The sequence below is a fragment of the Camellia sinensis genome, chromosome 2 (assembly GCF_055761805.1).
Source record: "Camellia sinensis isolate YWXY chromosome 2, ASM5576180v1, whole genome shotgun sequence".
In the NCBI taxonomy this organism is placed as follows: Eukaryota; Viridiplantae; Streptophyta; class Magnoliopsida; order Ericales; family Theaceae; genus Camellia; species Camellia sinensis.
In genome coordinates, this window is record NC_138962.1 from 125,198,049 (window position 1) to 125,215,361 (window position 17,313).

The following is a 17,313-nucleotide window of genomic DNA, read 5'->3' on the forward strand; positions in this document are numbered from 1 at the left end:
ATTTACTAAGTAATTTAATGAGAATTTACTGCGAATTTACTAGGAATTTACTCAGAATTTACTGAGTAATTTTCTGAGAATTTACTAGGAATTTACGGGCAATTTACTTGGAACTTACTGCGTAATTTACTGGAAATTTATTAGGAATTTACTGAGAATTTACTGAGAATTTAGTGGTAATTTACTAAGTAATTTACTGAAAATTTACTGTGAATTTACTAAGTAATTTAATGAGAATTTACTGGAAATTTACTAAGTAATTTACTGAGAATTTATTGGGAATTTACTCAGTAATTTACTGGGAATTCACCGAGTAATTTACCAGTAATTTACTGAGAATTTACTGGTAATTTACTGAGTAATTTACTTCGAATTTACTGCGTAATTTAATGAGAATTTGCTGGGAATTTACTTAGAATTTATTAGGAGTTTACTATGTAATTTACTGAGAATTTACTGGGAATTTACTCAATAATTTATTGAAAATTTTCTATAAATTTACCGAGTACTTTAATGAGAATTTACTGGGAATTTACTTAGTAATTTACTGAGAATTTTCTGAGAATTTTTTGAGTAATTTAACGAGAATTTACTAGGAATTTAATGAGTAATTTGCTGAGAATTTAGTCGGTAATTTACTGAGTATTTACTAGGAATTTAATCAGTAATTTACGGGGAATTTGTTGGGTTTATTGGGAATTTGCTGAGTGTTTAGTAAGAATATACTAGGAATTTACTAATTAATTTGATGAGAATTTACTGGGAATTTACTTATAATTTACTGGAAATTTACTGAATAATTTACCCGGAATTTACTCATTAATTTATTAAGAATTTACTGAAAATTTACTGAATAATTTGCTGAGAATTTACTGGGAATTTAGAGGGAATTTACTAGCTATTCGCTGGTAATTTACTAAGTAATTTACTGAGAATTTATTAGGAATTTACTCAATAATTTACAGAGTAATTTAATTGTAATTTACTAGGAATTTACTGAGTAATTTATTGAGAATTTACTAAGAATTTACTGGGAATTTACTGAGTATTTACTGAGAATTTACTGACTAATTTATGGGACTTTACTGAGTAATTTACTGAGAATTTACTGGGAATTTATTGAGTAATTTAATGAGAATTTACTCACTAATTTTCTAAGAATTTACTGAGTAATTTACTACGAATTAACAGGAAATTTACTGGGAATTTACTGAATATTTACTAGGAATTTACTCAGTAATTTTTCCAGAATTTACTTGGAATTTACTGAGTAATTTAATTATAATTTACAGGAAATTTACTGAGAATTTATGTAACAACCCTCACCTTACTCTTGTCATACTTGCATACACTCTTGCATGAACTTGCTTTGTATGCTAATTTGAAGGTTTTGCCTTGTCTTGTTTTGCTTAAAGTTGTTTGCATGATTTTATTCTTTGCTTAGTGTGTGTGTGGCCGAGGTCATCTTGAGCTTAGTCCGCCTTTGACCCTTGTACTTAGAACTATCTTGAGATCTTGATTCAACCCCATCTTCACCTCAGGCATTCATTGCCGAGATGTTTTGCACTTGAACCTTGTCCGCAGGCAGGTATGGCCTAGGCCGAGATGTGGCGCACCCCGGCCAAGGTGTGGCACAGCTTAGTCAAGTGTCGTCCTCCCTAGCCGATGTTTTTCTATCCTGTTGCTGGATCCTTGTTTTGAGCCGATGTCATCTTGTTGCCGATGTGTCTTACCCGAGCTTGCTGCATACGCCTTGTCAGAGACTTGTCTTGTCTATCAATCACCCTTTTAGAGCTGAACCAACCCGATAACGCCACGTGTCCGAGCTGACTGTTAAGGCAGCCGGCAGACCTAGGAACAAATCATTTTGTCTCAAATCTTTGTTTTAGAGAGAGAAGCTCTAGAGAAGAGTTCTTGAGTGAGAGTAGTCTTCCAAGCTTGATCTTCGTGGCTTGAACCGTTGGATCCGAGTTTTGAGGTTAGAATCTTGATCTCCTTTGGTTATTCTTGCTGATTATCTAGCTGCATTGCATGATCAGATTTGTTTTGCATGTCATGCATTGTTTTGAGGTTGGTTTCGGAAAGAGAAAATGGTTTTTCATGTGTTCTTGAAGAAAGTCTCATTTTGATCGAATAGATTGGAACGAAAACCATGTTTTGTGTTTATTCTTGCATGACTCTCTTTAATGGGTACCCAGGTCCCTATATTTTGAACTCTTTGCATGAAAACTCAGATTTTTGTAACAAGTTGTGAGCTTGCATCCATCTTTCAATGATCATGTTCTTCATACTCTTCAAAGGAAAACCCAGGTTTCTCCTGACTTTGTTTAGCGGGACCTCGGCTTAGTCCTGGATGGTACCCAGTGTGTTTTCGAGAAACGGGAGCAGTGATTAAGCTTCCAGCTTGTTTTGTTTTGTCTTTGACTTGGATCTGGCAAGAATGCCGAGATCATTTGCATGTGTATATAGAGCTTGCTTTGAGATGTGACTTACCATGTGATTGTAGGTCCTTGATATTTGCTTTGAGTCTACACCTGAAGAACTAGGTGAGTGGTATTATTGATAAAGCTATGTTATACTTGTTTTGATAAATCTTGCTTGCCTTGTTTTGACAAAAGTATTTTGTTAGCATGAATGGATAGCTCTTGTTTTGATGTGTCAAGTATACTCCTTGTTTTGATGCCATCTTTGAAAAGGATACGGTCCTTGTTAAATCGGGCTACGGGCCTAAGTAACACAAGTCCCTTGTACTGGAGGACTCTAAACTTTCGCGGTACCAAGTGCACAAGTCCCTTGTATTGGAGGACTCTAAACTTTCGCAATACTTTTGACTAAACGATTACGGATCGTACAGCCTTGATACTTGATTGATGAATACGGTTCATCCCTTGCTTTGCCGATATTATGATACTTGAATGATGAATACGGTTCATCCCTTGCTTTGCCGATATTATGATACTTGATTGATGAATACGGTTCATCCCTTGCTTTGCCGATATTATGATTCTTGATTGATGAATACGGTTCATCCCTTGCTTTGCCGATATTATGATACTTGAATGATGAATACGGTTCATCCCTTGCTTTGCCGATATTATGATACTTGAATGATGAATACGGTTCATCCCTTGCTTTGCCGATATTATGATACTTGATTGATGAATACGGTTCATCCCTTGCTTTGCCGATATTATGATACTTGATTGATGAATACTGTTCATCCCTTGCTTTGCCGATATTATGATACTTGAATGATGAATACGATTCATCCCTTGCTTTGCCGATATTATGATACTTGAATGATGAATACGGTTCATCCCTTGCTTCGCCGATGTTATGATACTCGTAATATTTGATTGATGAATACGGTTCATCCCTCGTCTTGCTAAAGTTGATGAGTTTGTTTGAAGGACCTCGGCTATATTCATGCAAAAACCTTTATTATTAGTACCATTCACTGAGTTTTGTACTCACCCCTCTATATATATGTAGGTGATGAGCAGGACGGCGGCGACGCCTAGATCGTTTTGGATGCTTGTTTTGGAGTCGTGCTTACGTCGGCTTTACTTTTGTATTTACATCGGCGATGCTCTGCTTTGCATGTCGGCAAATCTTGAAAATCATGCTTCTTGAATTGTATTAGCTGTATTTTGTATATGTCGGCTCGAGAAACCTTTTGATCAAGATGTAATATGTAATTTTACTTGTTGTATTCAAGTTGTGAAGTTAATTGAAAATGTTGGCATTGCTTTGATCTACGCACAGCTCTATGGACCACTTGTAATTGTTTATCGCTTCCGCATTTGTGAGCCCCCGATATCCATACTCTGATTGTGTTAAGTTTTGAAAAGTTGGCCTTCGGTAATTACGGATTACTGGCCATCACGGCACCAAACTACTAGGGGCGGTTTGGGGTCGTGACAATTTACTTGGAATTTATTGAGTAATTTACAGAGAATTTACTAAGTAATTTACAGAGAATTTACTGGTAATTTATTGAGAAATTTAATAAGATTTTATGGGAATTTACTGATTAATTTAATGGGAATTTGCTGAGTATTTTGCTTAGATTTTACGGGGAATTTACTCAGTAATTTACAGAGAATTTTCTGGAAATTTATTGAGTAATTTACTAAGAATTTACTTCGAATTTACGCAGTAATATAATGGAAATTTACTAAGTAATTTACTGAAAATTTAATCAGTAATTTACTGAGAATGTACTGGGAATTTACTGAGTAATTTACTGAAAATTTAATGAGTAATTTAATGGGAATTTACTGCGAATTTACTGAGTAATTTACTGAGAATTTACTGCGTAATTTACTGGGAATTTAATGGGAATTTACTGAGTGATTTACTGAGAATTTAGTAAGATTTTACTAAGTAATTTATTGAGAATTTTATGGGAATTTATTGGGTAATTTATAGAGAATTTAGTTTGAATTAACTGCATAATTTAATTAGAATTTACTGGGTATTTACTGAGAATTTAATGGAAATTTACTGAGAATTTAATGAGTAATTTAATAAAAATTTACTTGAAATTTACTGAGAATTTACTGGGAAATTGCTAAGAAATTTATTGAGAATTTAATGGGAATTTACTGAGTAATTTAATGAGAATTTATTGGGAATAATTTAGAATTTACTGGGAATTTACGTAGTAATTTACTGAGAATTTACTGGAAATTTACTGAGTAATTTACTGGGAATTTACCGAGTAATTTAACAAGAATTTACTGGGAATTTACTAATTATTTAATGAGAATTTACTGGGAATTTACTGAGAATTTACAAGGAATTTCCTCAGTAATTTACTGAGAATTGATTGGGAATTTACTGAGTAATTTACTGGGAGTTTACTGAGTAATTTAATGAGAATTTACTGGAAATTTTCGGATTAATTTAATTCTGGGAATTTAATGAAAATTTCCTAATTAATTTAGTGGGAATTTACTGAGTAATTTACTAAGAATTTACTAGGAATTTACTGAATAATTTATTGAGAATTTACTGAGAATTTATTGGGAATTTACGGAGTAATTTACTGAGAATTTATTGAGAATTTACTGAGTAATTTACTTATAATTTAATGGGAATTATCTGGGAATTTACTGCGAATTTACTGAGAATTTACTCCGGAATTTACTGGGAATTTACTGAGTAATTTAGTCAAAATTTACTGGGAATTTACTGATAATTTACTGGGAATTTGCTACGTAATTTACTAAGAATTTAATGGGAATTTACTGAGTAATTTACTAGGAATTTACTGAGTAATTTATTGGAAATTTACTGAGTAATTTATTTAATAATTTACTGAGAATTTACATGGAATTTCCTCAGTAATTTACTGAAAATTTACTTAGAATTACTAGGAATTTACTGAGTAATTTACTAAGAATTTATAGGAAATTTACAGTGTAATTTATTGAGAATTATTTAGGAATTTACTTAATAATTTACTGAGAATTCACTACGAATTTACTGAGTAATTTATTGGGAATTTACTGAGTAATTTACTAAGAATTTACTAGGAATTTACACAGTAATTTACTAAGAATTTACTGAGTATTTTGTTGAGAGTTTACTGGGAACTTACTGCGAATTTCCTGAGAATTTACTGATAATTTATTGGGAATTTACTGAGTAATTTACTGAGAGTTTACTCAGAATTTACTGAGCAATTTACTGAGAATTTATTACGAATTTACTGAGTATTTACGTGAAATTGATTAAGAGTTTACTGGGAATTTACTTTGTAATTTACTGAAAATTTACCGGGAATTTACTCAGTAATTTACAGAGAATTTAATGGGAATTTACTGAGAGTTTACTGAGTAATTTACTGAGAATTTACTGGGAATTTACTGAGTAATTGAATAATAATTTACTGGAAATTTACTGATTAACTTAATGAGAATTTACTGGGAATTTACTGAGTAATTTAGTAAGTAATTTACTGAGAATTTACTTGGAATTTACTGAATAATTTTCTGGGAATTTACTGGAAATTTAATGGGAATTTACTAAGTAATTTTTTGAGAATTTACTATGAACTTACACAGTAATTTAATGAGAATTAATTGGAAATTTACTGAGTAAGTTATTGAAAATTTACTGGGAATTTAATCAGTAATTTATTGAGAATTTACTAGGAATTTGTTTCATGATTTACTTGGAATTTACTGAGTAATTTACTGGGAATTTACTGACAATTTACAGAGAATTTAGTGAGTATTTACTGCGAATTTACTGAGTAATTTACTGAGAATTTAATGGTTATTTACTGATTAATTTAATGAGATTTGTTTTTAGAATTTACTGAGTTATTTAGTGGGAATTTACTGGGAATTTATTGAGTAATTTACTCGTAATTTATTGAGTAATTTATTGAGAATTTATTGCGTCTTTACTTAGTAATTTAATAAGAATTTACTAGATATTTAGTGATTAACTTAATGGGAATTTACTGTGTAATTTTTTGAGAATTTACTGGGAGCTTACTTAGTAATTTACTGAGACTTTACTTGTAATTTACTGAGTAATTTACTGGGAATGTTCTGAGAATATACCGGGAATTTACTGAGTAATTTTTTTAGAATTTATCGGGAATTTAAACAATAATTTAATAAGAATTTACTTCAAATTTACTTAGTAATTTACTGGGAATTTATTGAGAATTTACTGCGAATTTACTAAGTAATTTACTGAGAATTTACTAGGAATTTATTGAGTAATTTACTGAGAATTTACTAAGAATTTACACTGTACTTTACTGAGTAATTTACTAAGAATTTTCTGGGAAGTTACCGAGTAATTTACTGAGAATTTACTAGGAATTTGCTAAGTAATTTACTGAGAATTTTCTGGTAATTTACTGAGTAATTTACTTAGAGTTTATTGGAATTTACACAGTAATTTAATGAGGATTTACTGAGAATTTACTCGAAATTTACTGAGAATTTACACTGTAATTTACTAAGTAATTTACTTAGAATTTATTGGGAAATTACTGAGTAATTTATTGAGAATTTATTGGGAATTTACTGACAATTTACTGGGAACTTACTGCGTAATTTTCTGAGAATTTACTGGTAATTTAGTGGTAATTTACTGAGTAATTTACTGGGAAATTACTAAGTAATTTAATGAGAATTTATTGGAAATTTACTAAGAATTTATTGGAAATTTACTGAGTAATTTACTGGGAATTTACTTGGAATTTACTGAGTAATTTACAGGAATTTTCTAGGAATTTACCGAGTAATTTACTAGTAATTTACTGAGAATTTACTGGGAATTTACTAAGTAATTTACTGAGAATTTACTTGGAATTTACGGCATAATTTAATGAGAATTTATTTAGTTTTTACTGGGAATTTACTATGTAATTTACTGAGAATTTACTGGCAATTTACTCAGTAATTTAATTAAAATTTACTGTAAATTTACTGAGTAATTTAATGAGAATTTACTGAGAATTTACTCAGTAATTTACCGGGAATGTAGTCAGTAATTTAATGAGAATTTACTGTTAATTTACTAAGAATTTAATGAGTAATTTACTGAGAATTTAGTCAGTAATTTACTTAGAATTTACTGAGAATTTAATCAGTAATTTATGAGGAATTCACTGAGTTTTACTGAGAATTTATTGGGAATTTACTGAGTATTTAATAAGAATTTACTGATTAATTTGATCAGAATTTATTGGGAATTTACTGGAAGTTTTCTGAAAAATTTACTGGAAATTTACTAAATAATTTGCTGAGAATTTATTGGTTATTTACTGGGAATTTACTAACTATTACTTGGAATTTACTGAGTAATTTACTAAGAATTTACTACAAATTTACTGAGTAATTTACAAAGAAGTAACTGAATAATTTAATTAGAATTTACTGAGTACTAAGAATTAACTAAGCATTTACGGAGAATTTACTGAAAATTTATGGAATATTTATTAGGAATTTACTGAGTAATTTACTGGGAATTTCCTCTGTAATTTACCTAGAATTTAATGGGCATTTACTGATTAATTTAATTAGAATTTTCTGGGAATTTAGTGAAAATTTGTTGGGAATTTACCATGAATTTACTATGTAATTTACTTAGAATTTTTTAGGATTTTATTGAGTAATTTACAGACAATTTACTAGGAATTTACATACTAATTTACTGAGTAATTTAATAAGAATTTACTAAGAAGTTTAATAAGATTTTATGGGAATTTACTGATTAATTTAATGAGAATTTACTTGTAATTTACTGAGTAATTTACAGGGAATTTACTCAGTAATTTTTTGACAATTTACTGAGAATTTAGTGAAAATATACTGGAATTTACAGAGTAATTTACTAAGAATATACTTGGAATTTACTTAGTAATTTATGGATAATTTACTGAGAATTTACCGAGTAATTTACTTAGAATTTACTGGAAATTTACTGATTAATTTAATGAGAATTTACTGGGAATTTACTGAGAATTTCTTGGGAATTTACTCAGTAATTTGCTGAGAATTTACTGGGAATTTACAGCGTATTTACTTGAAATTTACTGAGTAATTTACTTAGAATTTAATAGGAATTTTGCTGAGTAATTTAATGAGAATTTACGGGGAATTTACTGAGAATTTCTTGGAATTTACTGAGTAATTTATTGAGAATTTATTGGGAATTTACTCAGTAATTTACTGGAAATTTACTGAGTAGTTTACAGAGAATTTACTAAGAATTTACAGAGTAATTTACTGAGAATTTACTCGGAATTTACTGAGTAATTCACTGAGAATTTACTAGGAAGTTACTGAGTAATTTAACGAGAATTTACTGGGAATTTACTAAGAATTTACTTGAATTTACTGAGTAATTTAGTGAGAATTTATAGTGAATTTACCCAGTAATTTACTGGGAATTTGTTGAGTAATTTACTGGGAATTTACTCAGTAATTTACAGAGAATTTAATGGGAATTTACTCAGTAATTTACAGAGAATTTAATGGGAATGTATTGAGTAATTTACTGAAAATTTACTCAGAATTTACAAAGTAATTTAATGAGAATTTATTGGGAATTTACTGAGTAATTTAGTGAGAATTTACTGAGTAATTTAGTGGGAATTTACTGAGAATTTAATGGGAACTTACACAGTAATTTAATGAGAATTTACTAGGAATTTAATTTGTAATTTACTGAGAATTTCCTGGGAATTTACTTCGTAATTTACTGGGAATTTACTGAGTAATTTATTGAGATTTTACTGGGAATTTAATGGGAATTTATTGAGAATTTATAGGGAATTTACTGAGTATTTACTTGAAATTTACTGGGTAATTTAATGAGAATTTACTGAAAATTTACTGAGTAATTTAATGAGAATGTAATGGGAATTTACTAGAAATTTACTTGAAATTTATTGAATAATTTACTGATAATTTACAGGAATTAATCAGTTAATTTTCTATGAATTACTTGAAATTTATTGAATAATTTATTGATAATTTACAGGAATTTATCAATTAATTTACTGGGAATTACTGAGTAATTCATAGAAAATTTACTTGGAATTTACTGCATAATTTAATGAGAATTTACTGGAAATTTACTATGTAATTTACTGAGAATTTACTCAGTAATTTAATGAAAATTTACTGTAAATTTACTGAGTAATTTAATGAGAATTTACTGGGAATTTACAGAGAATTTACTCAGTAATTTACTAGGAATTTATTGAGAATTTTCTGGAAATTTACTGAGTAACTTAATGAGAATTTACTGAGAATTTACTAAAAATTTACTGGGAATTTAATGAGTAATTTATTGAGAATTTAGTCAGTAATTTACTAAGAATTTAATGAGTAATTTACTGAGATTTTGCTTTGAATTTACAGAGTAATTTACTGGGAATTTACTGAGTAATTTAATAAGAATTTGCGGGGAATTCACTGAGTAATTTACTGAGAATTTGTTGGGAATTTACTCAGTAATTTACTGAGTAATTTACAACGAATTGACTGAGAATTTACAGGGAATTTACTAGGTATTTACTAGGAATTTACTCAGTAATTTACCCAAAATTTACTGGGAATTTAATGAGGATTTACTCAGAATTCATTAGGAATTTACTGGGAATTTATTGAGTAATTTACTGAGAATTTACTGGGAATTAGGCAGTAATTTATAGAGAATTTACTGAGAATTTACTGAGTAATTTCCTGAGAATTTACTAAGAAATTTAATAAGATTTTATGGGAATTTACTGATTAATTTAATGGGAATTTATTGAGTAATTTACTGAGAATTTACAGGAAATTTACTCAGTAATTTACAGAGAATTTTCTGGGAATTTACTGAAAATTTACTGTGAATTTACACAGCAATATAATGAGAATTTACTGGTAATGTACTATTTAATTTCCTGAGAATTTACTCAGTAATTTACTGGAAATTTACTTAAAATTTACTAGGATTTTAATGATTAATTTAATGGGAATTTATTGAAAATTTACTTGGAATTTACTGAGTAATTTACTTGGAATTTACTGCGTAATTTACTGAGAATTTACTGAGAATTTCCTGAGTAATTTGCTGAGAATTTACTGGGATTTTATTGAGTAATTTACTAATAATTTACTGAGAATTTTTTAGGAATTTACTGGATAATTTACAGAGAATTTAATTGGAATTACCTGCATAATTTAATGAGAATTTACTGAAAATTTATTGAGAATTTAATGGGAATTTACTGAGTAATTTAATTAGAATTTACTGGGAATTTATTGAAAATTTACTGAGTAATTTACTAAAAACTTACTGGGAATTTACTAAATAATTTAATAAGAATTTATTGGGAATTTACTAATTAATTTAATGAGAATTTATTGGGAATTTACTGAGTAATTTACTGGGAATTTACAGGAAATTTCCTCAGTAATTTACTGAGAATTGGCGGGGAGTTTACTGAGTAATTTACTGAGTATTTACTACGAATTTACTGAGTAATTTAATGAGAATTTACTGGGAATTTTCTGAGAAATTTACTGGGAATTTCCTGAGTAATTTAATGAGAATTTATTAGGAATTTAATAAGAATTTACAGGGAATTTACTGAGTAATTTACTGAGAATTTAATGGCAATTTACTGATTAATTTAATGGAAATTTTTTGAGTAATTTACTGAGAATTTATTGGGAATTTACTGAGTAATTTACAGAGAATTTACTGAGAATTTAATGAGAATTTACTCTATATTTACTGAGAATTTATTAAGAATTTACTGAGTAAATTACTGAGAATTTACTAAGTAATTTACTGAGGATTTACTGGGAATTTTCTGAGAATTTACTGAGAATTTACTCAGAATTTACTGGGAATTTACTGAGAATTTAATGGCAATTTGCTAAGTAATTTACTGGGAATTTACTGTGTAATTTACTGAGAATTTAGTTGTAATTTACTGAGAATTTACAGGGAATTTACACAGTAATTTACTGAGAATTTTTTTAAAATTTACTGAGTAATTTAATGAGAATTTACTTGGAATTTAATGAAATTTTACACAACAATTTGCTGGGAATTTACTAGGAATTTAATTTGTAATTTACTGAGAATTTACTAGGAATTTACAGGGAATTTACTGCGTAATTTATTGAGAATTTACACAGTAATCTGATTAGAATTTAATGGGAATTTGCTGAGTATTTTACTGAGAGTTTACTGGAAATTTACTCAGTAATTTACTGAGAATTTATAGAGTAATTTATTGAAAATTTACTCAGAATTTACTGAGTAATTTACGGAGAATTTACTGAGAATTTAATCTGTAATTCACTAAATAATTTACTAAGAATTTTCTAGGAAATTATTGTGAATTTACTGAGAATTTACTTAGAATTTACTTGGAATTTATTGGTAATTTACTTAGAATTTACTGTGAATTTACTGAATAATTTAAGGAGAATTTAATGGAAATTTACTGGGAATTTACTGAGTAATTTATTGAGAATTTACTTGGTAATTTACTGAGAGTTTACTATGAATTTACTGGGAATTTACTAGGAATTTACCGAGTAATTTACGGGAAATTTACTAAGAAATTTACTGGGAATTTACTTGGAATTTACTACATAATTTAATGAGAATTTACTAGGAATTTACTGAGTAAGTTACTAAAAATTTACTAGGAATTTACTGGGAATATGCTGGCAATTTACTGGGAATATACTGGCAATTTACTGGGAATATATTGAGTAATTTATTTGGAATTTACTGAGTAATTTACTGAGAATATACTGGGATTTTACTGAGTAATTTAATAAGAATTTACTGGGAATTTTGTCAGTAATTTACTAGAAATTTACTTAGTAGTTTAATAAGAATTTACTTGGAATTTACTGATTAATTTAATGAGAATTTATTGAGAATTTGCTGGGAATTTACTGCGTAATTTACTATGAATTTACTAAGTATTTATTGAGAATTTACTAGGAATTTATTGATAAATTAATAGGAATTTAATCAGTAATTTTCTGAGAATTTACTGAGAATTTACTGAGTAATTTACTGAGAATTTACTGCGAAGTTACTTGGAATTAACTTGGAATTTACTGAGAATTTACTCCGTAATTTAATGAGAATTTACTGAGTAATTTACTGAGAATTTCCTGTGAGTTTATTTAGTAATTTACTTGTAATTTACTTGGAATTTACTGGGAATTTACGGAGTAATTTTTTGAGAATTTACTGGGAATTTAAGAAGTATTTTAGTGAGAATTTACTTGGAATTTACTAAGTAATTTATTGAGAATTTATTGAGTAATTTACTAAGAATTTACTGCGAATTTATTGGGAATTTACTAAGTAATTACTTAGAATTTACTAGAACTTTACTGAGAATTTACTCAGTAATTTACAAAGTAATTTACTAAGAATTTACTAGGAAGTTACTGAGTAATTTACTGAAAATTTATTGAGAATTTATTGGGAATTTGGTGAGTAATTTACTAGGAATTTACTGAGAATTTACTTGGAATTTGCTGAGTAATTTGCTTAGAATTTACTGGGAATTTACACAGTAATTTAATGAGAATTTACCGAGTAATTTATTGGGAATTTACTGAGAATTTACTCGGAATTTACTAAGTAATTTACTCAGAATTTACTGGGAATTTTCTGAAAATTTACACTGTAATTTACTGAGTATTTACTGATAATTTATTGGGAAATTACTGAGTAATTTACTGACAATTTATAGGGAACTTACTGCGTAATTTACTGAGAACTTACAGAGTAATTTACGGGGAATTTATTAAGTAATTTACAAAGAATTTACTCGGAATTTAGTGGTAATTTACTAAGTAATTTACAGCAAATTTACTGTGAATTTACTAAGTAATTTAATGAGAATTTACTGGGAATTTACTGAAAATTTACTGGGAAGTTACTCAGTAATTTACTGAAAATTTACTTAGAATTTACTGAGCAATTTACTTTGCAGGAATTTTCTAGGAATTTACCGAGTAATTTACTAGTAATTTATTGGGAATTTACTGGAATTTACTATGTAATTTACTGAGAATTTACTCGAAATTTACTCAGTAATTTAATGAAAATTTACTGGGAATTTACTGAAAATTTAATGAGTAATTTACGGGGCAATTTACTTAGTAATTTACTGAGAATTTACTGTGTATTTAATAAGAATTTACTGGGAATTTATTGATTAATTTGTTGAGAATTTACTGGAAACTTACTAAATAATTTACTGGGAATTTACTCAATAATTTATAAAGAATTTACTGGAAATTTAATGAATAATTTGCTGAGAATTTACTGGGAATTTACTAGGAATTTACTCTGTAATTTACAGAGAATTTACTAAGTAATTTAATTAGAATTTACTGGGAATTTACTGAGTAATTTACTGGGAATGTCACGACCCCAAACCGCCCCTAGTAGTTTGGTGCCGTGATGGCCAGTAATCCGAGATTACCGAAGGCCAACTTTCAAAATTCACACACAACAGAGTGTAAATATATGGGGCTTGCAAGTACGGAAGCGATACATACAATCAGATTTGTCACTACCCCAAACCGCCCCTAGTAGTTTGGTGCCGTGATGGCCAGTAATCCGTAATTACCGAAGGCCAACTTTCAAAAACTTAACACAATCAGAGTATAATAACCGGGGCTAACAAATGCGGAAGCAATAATCTAAAATACGAGCGGTCCATAAGAGCTGTGCGTAGATCAAATGCAATGCCGAACATTTCCAATTAACTTTACAACTTGAATACAACAAAGTAAAATACATGTTACATCTTGATCAAAAGGCTTCTCGAGCCGACATATACAAAATACAGCTAATACAAGCCAAGAAGCATGATTTTCAAGATTTGCCGACATGCAATGAAGGGCATCGCCGACGTAAATACAAAAGCAAAGCCGACATAAGCACGAATCCAAAACAAGCATCCAAAACGATCTAGGTATCGCCGCCGTCCTGCTCATCACCTATATATATATTGAGGGGTGAGTACAAATACTCAGTGAATGGTACTAATAATAAAGGTTTTGCATGAATATAGCCGAGGTCCTTCAAAACGAAACACATCAAACTTTAGCAAGACGAGGGATGAACCGTATTCATCAATCAAATATTACAACATCGGCGAAGCAAGGGATGAACCGTATTCATCAATCAAGTATCATAACATCGGCGAAGCAAGGGATGAACCGTATTCATCAATCAAGTGGTACTGCGAACGTTTAGAGTCCTCCAGCACAAGGGACTTGTGTTACTTAGGCCCGTAGCCCGATTTAACAAGGACCGTATCCTTTTATACTTAGTACTGCGAAAGTTTAGAGTCCTCCAGCACAAGGGACTTTCCAAGAATAACAATCAAAACAAGGCTATTTATTCATGCTTAACAAATACCCACGTCAAAACAAACAAAACCAGATTTATCAAAAGCAAGTGTAACATAGCTTTATTAGAAATACCACTCACCTAGTTCTTCAGGTGTAGACTCAAAGCAAATATCAAGGACCTACAATCACATGACAAGTCACATTCTCAAAGCAAGCTCTATATACATGCAAATGATCTCGGCATTCTTGCCAGATCCAAGTCAAAGACAAAGCAAAACAAGCTGGAAGCTTAATCACTGCTCCCGTCTCATAAAAACACACTGGGTACCGTCCAGGACTATGCCGAGGTCCCGTTAAACAAGGTCAGGAAAAACCTGGGTTTCCCTTTGAAGAACATGAAGAACATGATCATTTGAAAGATGGATGCAAGTTCACAACTCGTTACAAAAATCTGAGTTTTCATGCCAAGAGTTCAAAATATGGACCTGGATACCCATGTAAGAAGGTCATGCAAGAACAAACACAAAAACATGGTTTTCGTTCCAACTTTCGGATCAAAACGAGACTTTCTTCAAAAACACATGAAAACCATTTTCTCTTTCCAAAACTAACTTCAAAACGATGCATGACATGCAAAACAAATCCGATCATGCAATGCAGCTAGATAATCCATAACAACATTCAAAGTAGATCAAGAATCTTACCCCAAATCTTGAATCCAACGGTTCAAACCACGAAGATTAAGCTTGGAAGACTCACTCTCACTCAAGAACTCCTCTTCCTTCTCTCTAGAGCTTCTCTCTCTAAAACAAAGATTGAGACCAAAAATGATTTGTTTCTAGGTCTGCCGGCTGTCTTAACAATTAGCTCGGACACGTGGCGCTACCGGGTTAGTTCAGCTCAAAAAGGCGATTGATTGATAAGACAAGTCTCTAACAAAGCGTATGCAGCAAGCTCGGTGCAACACATCGGCAAGAATTGACATCGGCTCAAATCAAGGATCCGGCAACAGAATAACAAAACATCGGCTAGGGAGGACGACACTTGACTAAGCTGTACCACACCTTGGCCGGGGTGTGCCACATCTCGGCCTAGGCCATACCTGCCTGCGGACAAGGTTCACTGGGTGCAAAACATCTCGGCAATAAATGCCCGAGGTGTAGATGGGGGTCGACCAAGGGGTTCCAAGACAGTTCTAAGCACAAGGGTTCAAAGGCGAACTAAGCTCAGGGCGACCTCGGCCACACACACACACGAAGCAAAGAACAAAATCATGCAAGCAACTGTAAGCAAATCAAGGCAAGACAAAACCTTCAAATTAACATAACAAAGCAAGATCATGCAAGAATGTATGCAAGTATGACAAGAGTAAGGTGAGGGTTGTTACATCCTACCCCCCTTAAAGAAGTTTGGTCCCCAAACTTAGATTACCTTGCTCCTTGAACAACTCCGGATAACGGATTCTCACATCCTCTTCCTTTTCCCACGTGGTTTCTGTGCCATAATGTTCCTTCCATTCGACCTTTACCATTGGTATCGATTTGTTTCTCAACTGTCTCACTTGTCTGTCAATAATCCTCATTGGCTTCTCCTCGTAGCCCAAATCCTCATTAACCGTGATCTCGGAATGATCAATTATCTGCAGTGGATCTCGGATGTACTTCCTCAACATCGAAACATGAAACACATTGTGGACTTGGCTCAAATCTGGCGGCAAAGCAAGTCTGTAGGCAACGGGGTTAATTCTCTCAAGAATTTCAAATGGCCCAATATAACGCGGTGCTAATTTACCTTTCTTTCCAAATCTGGATACTCCCTTCATCGGTGAAACTTTCAGGAATACATGATTCCCAACTTCGAACTCTATCTCATTCCTTCTCTGGTCGACGTAGCTCTTTTGTCGGCTCTGGGCAGTTTTAATCCTCTGTTGGATGAGTTTAACCTTCTCTGTTGTCACTTGCATCAATTCGGGACCAAGCAGAGCTCTGTCTCCAACTTCGGCCCAACATATCGGCGACCTACATTTTCTTCCGTACAAGGCTTCATATGGCGCCATGCCAATACTAGCTTGATAACTGTTATTGTAAGCGAATTCCACTAAGGGCAAATGTGTTCCCCAGCTTCCTTGGAAGTCCAATACGCAAAGTCTAAGCATATCCTCGAGCGTCTGAATTGTCCTCTCTGTCTGCCCATCTGTCTGGGGATGAAAGGCTGTACTAAGTCTCAGCTCGGCTCCAAAAGCCCTCTGTAAACTCTGCCAAAATCTAGAAACAAATTTAGGATCTCGGTCTGACACAATTGATATCGGTACTCCATGAAGTCTGACAATCTCGTTCACATACAGCAAGGCAAGTTGATTGGCGTTGAATGTAGTCTTAACAGGTAGAAAGTGTGCTGACTTAGTTAATCTGTCAATAACAACCCAAATCGAATCCAT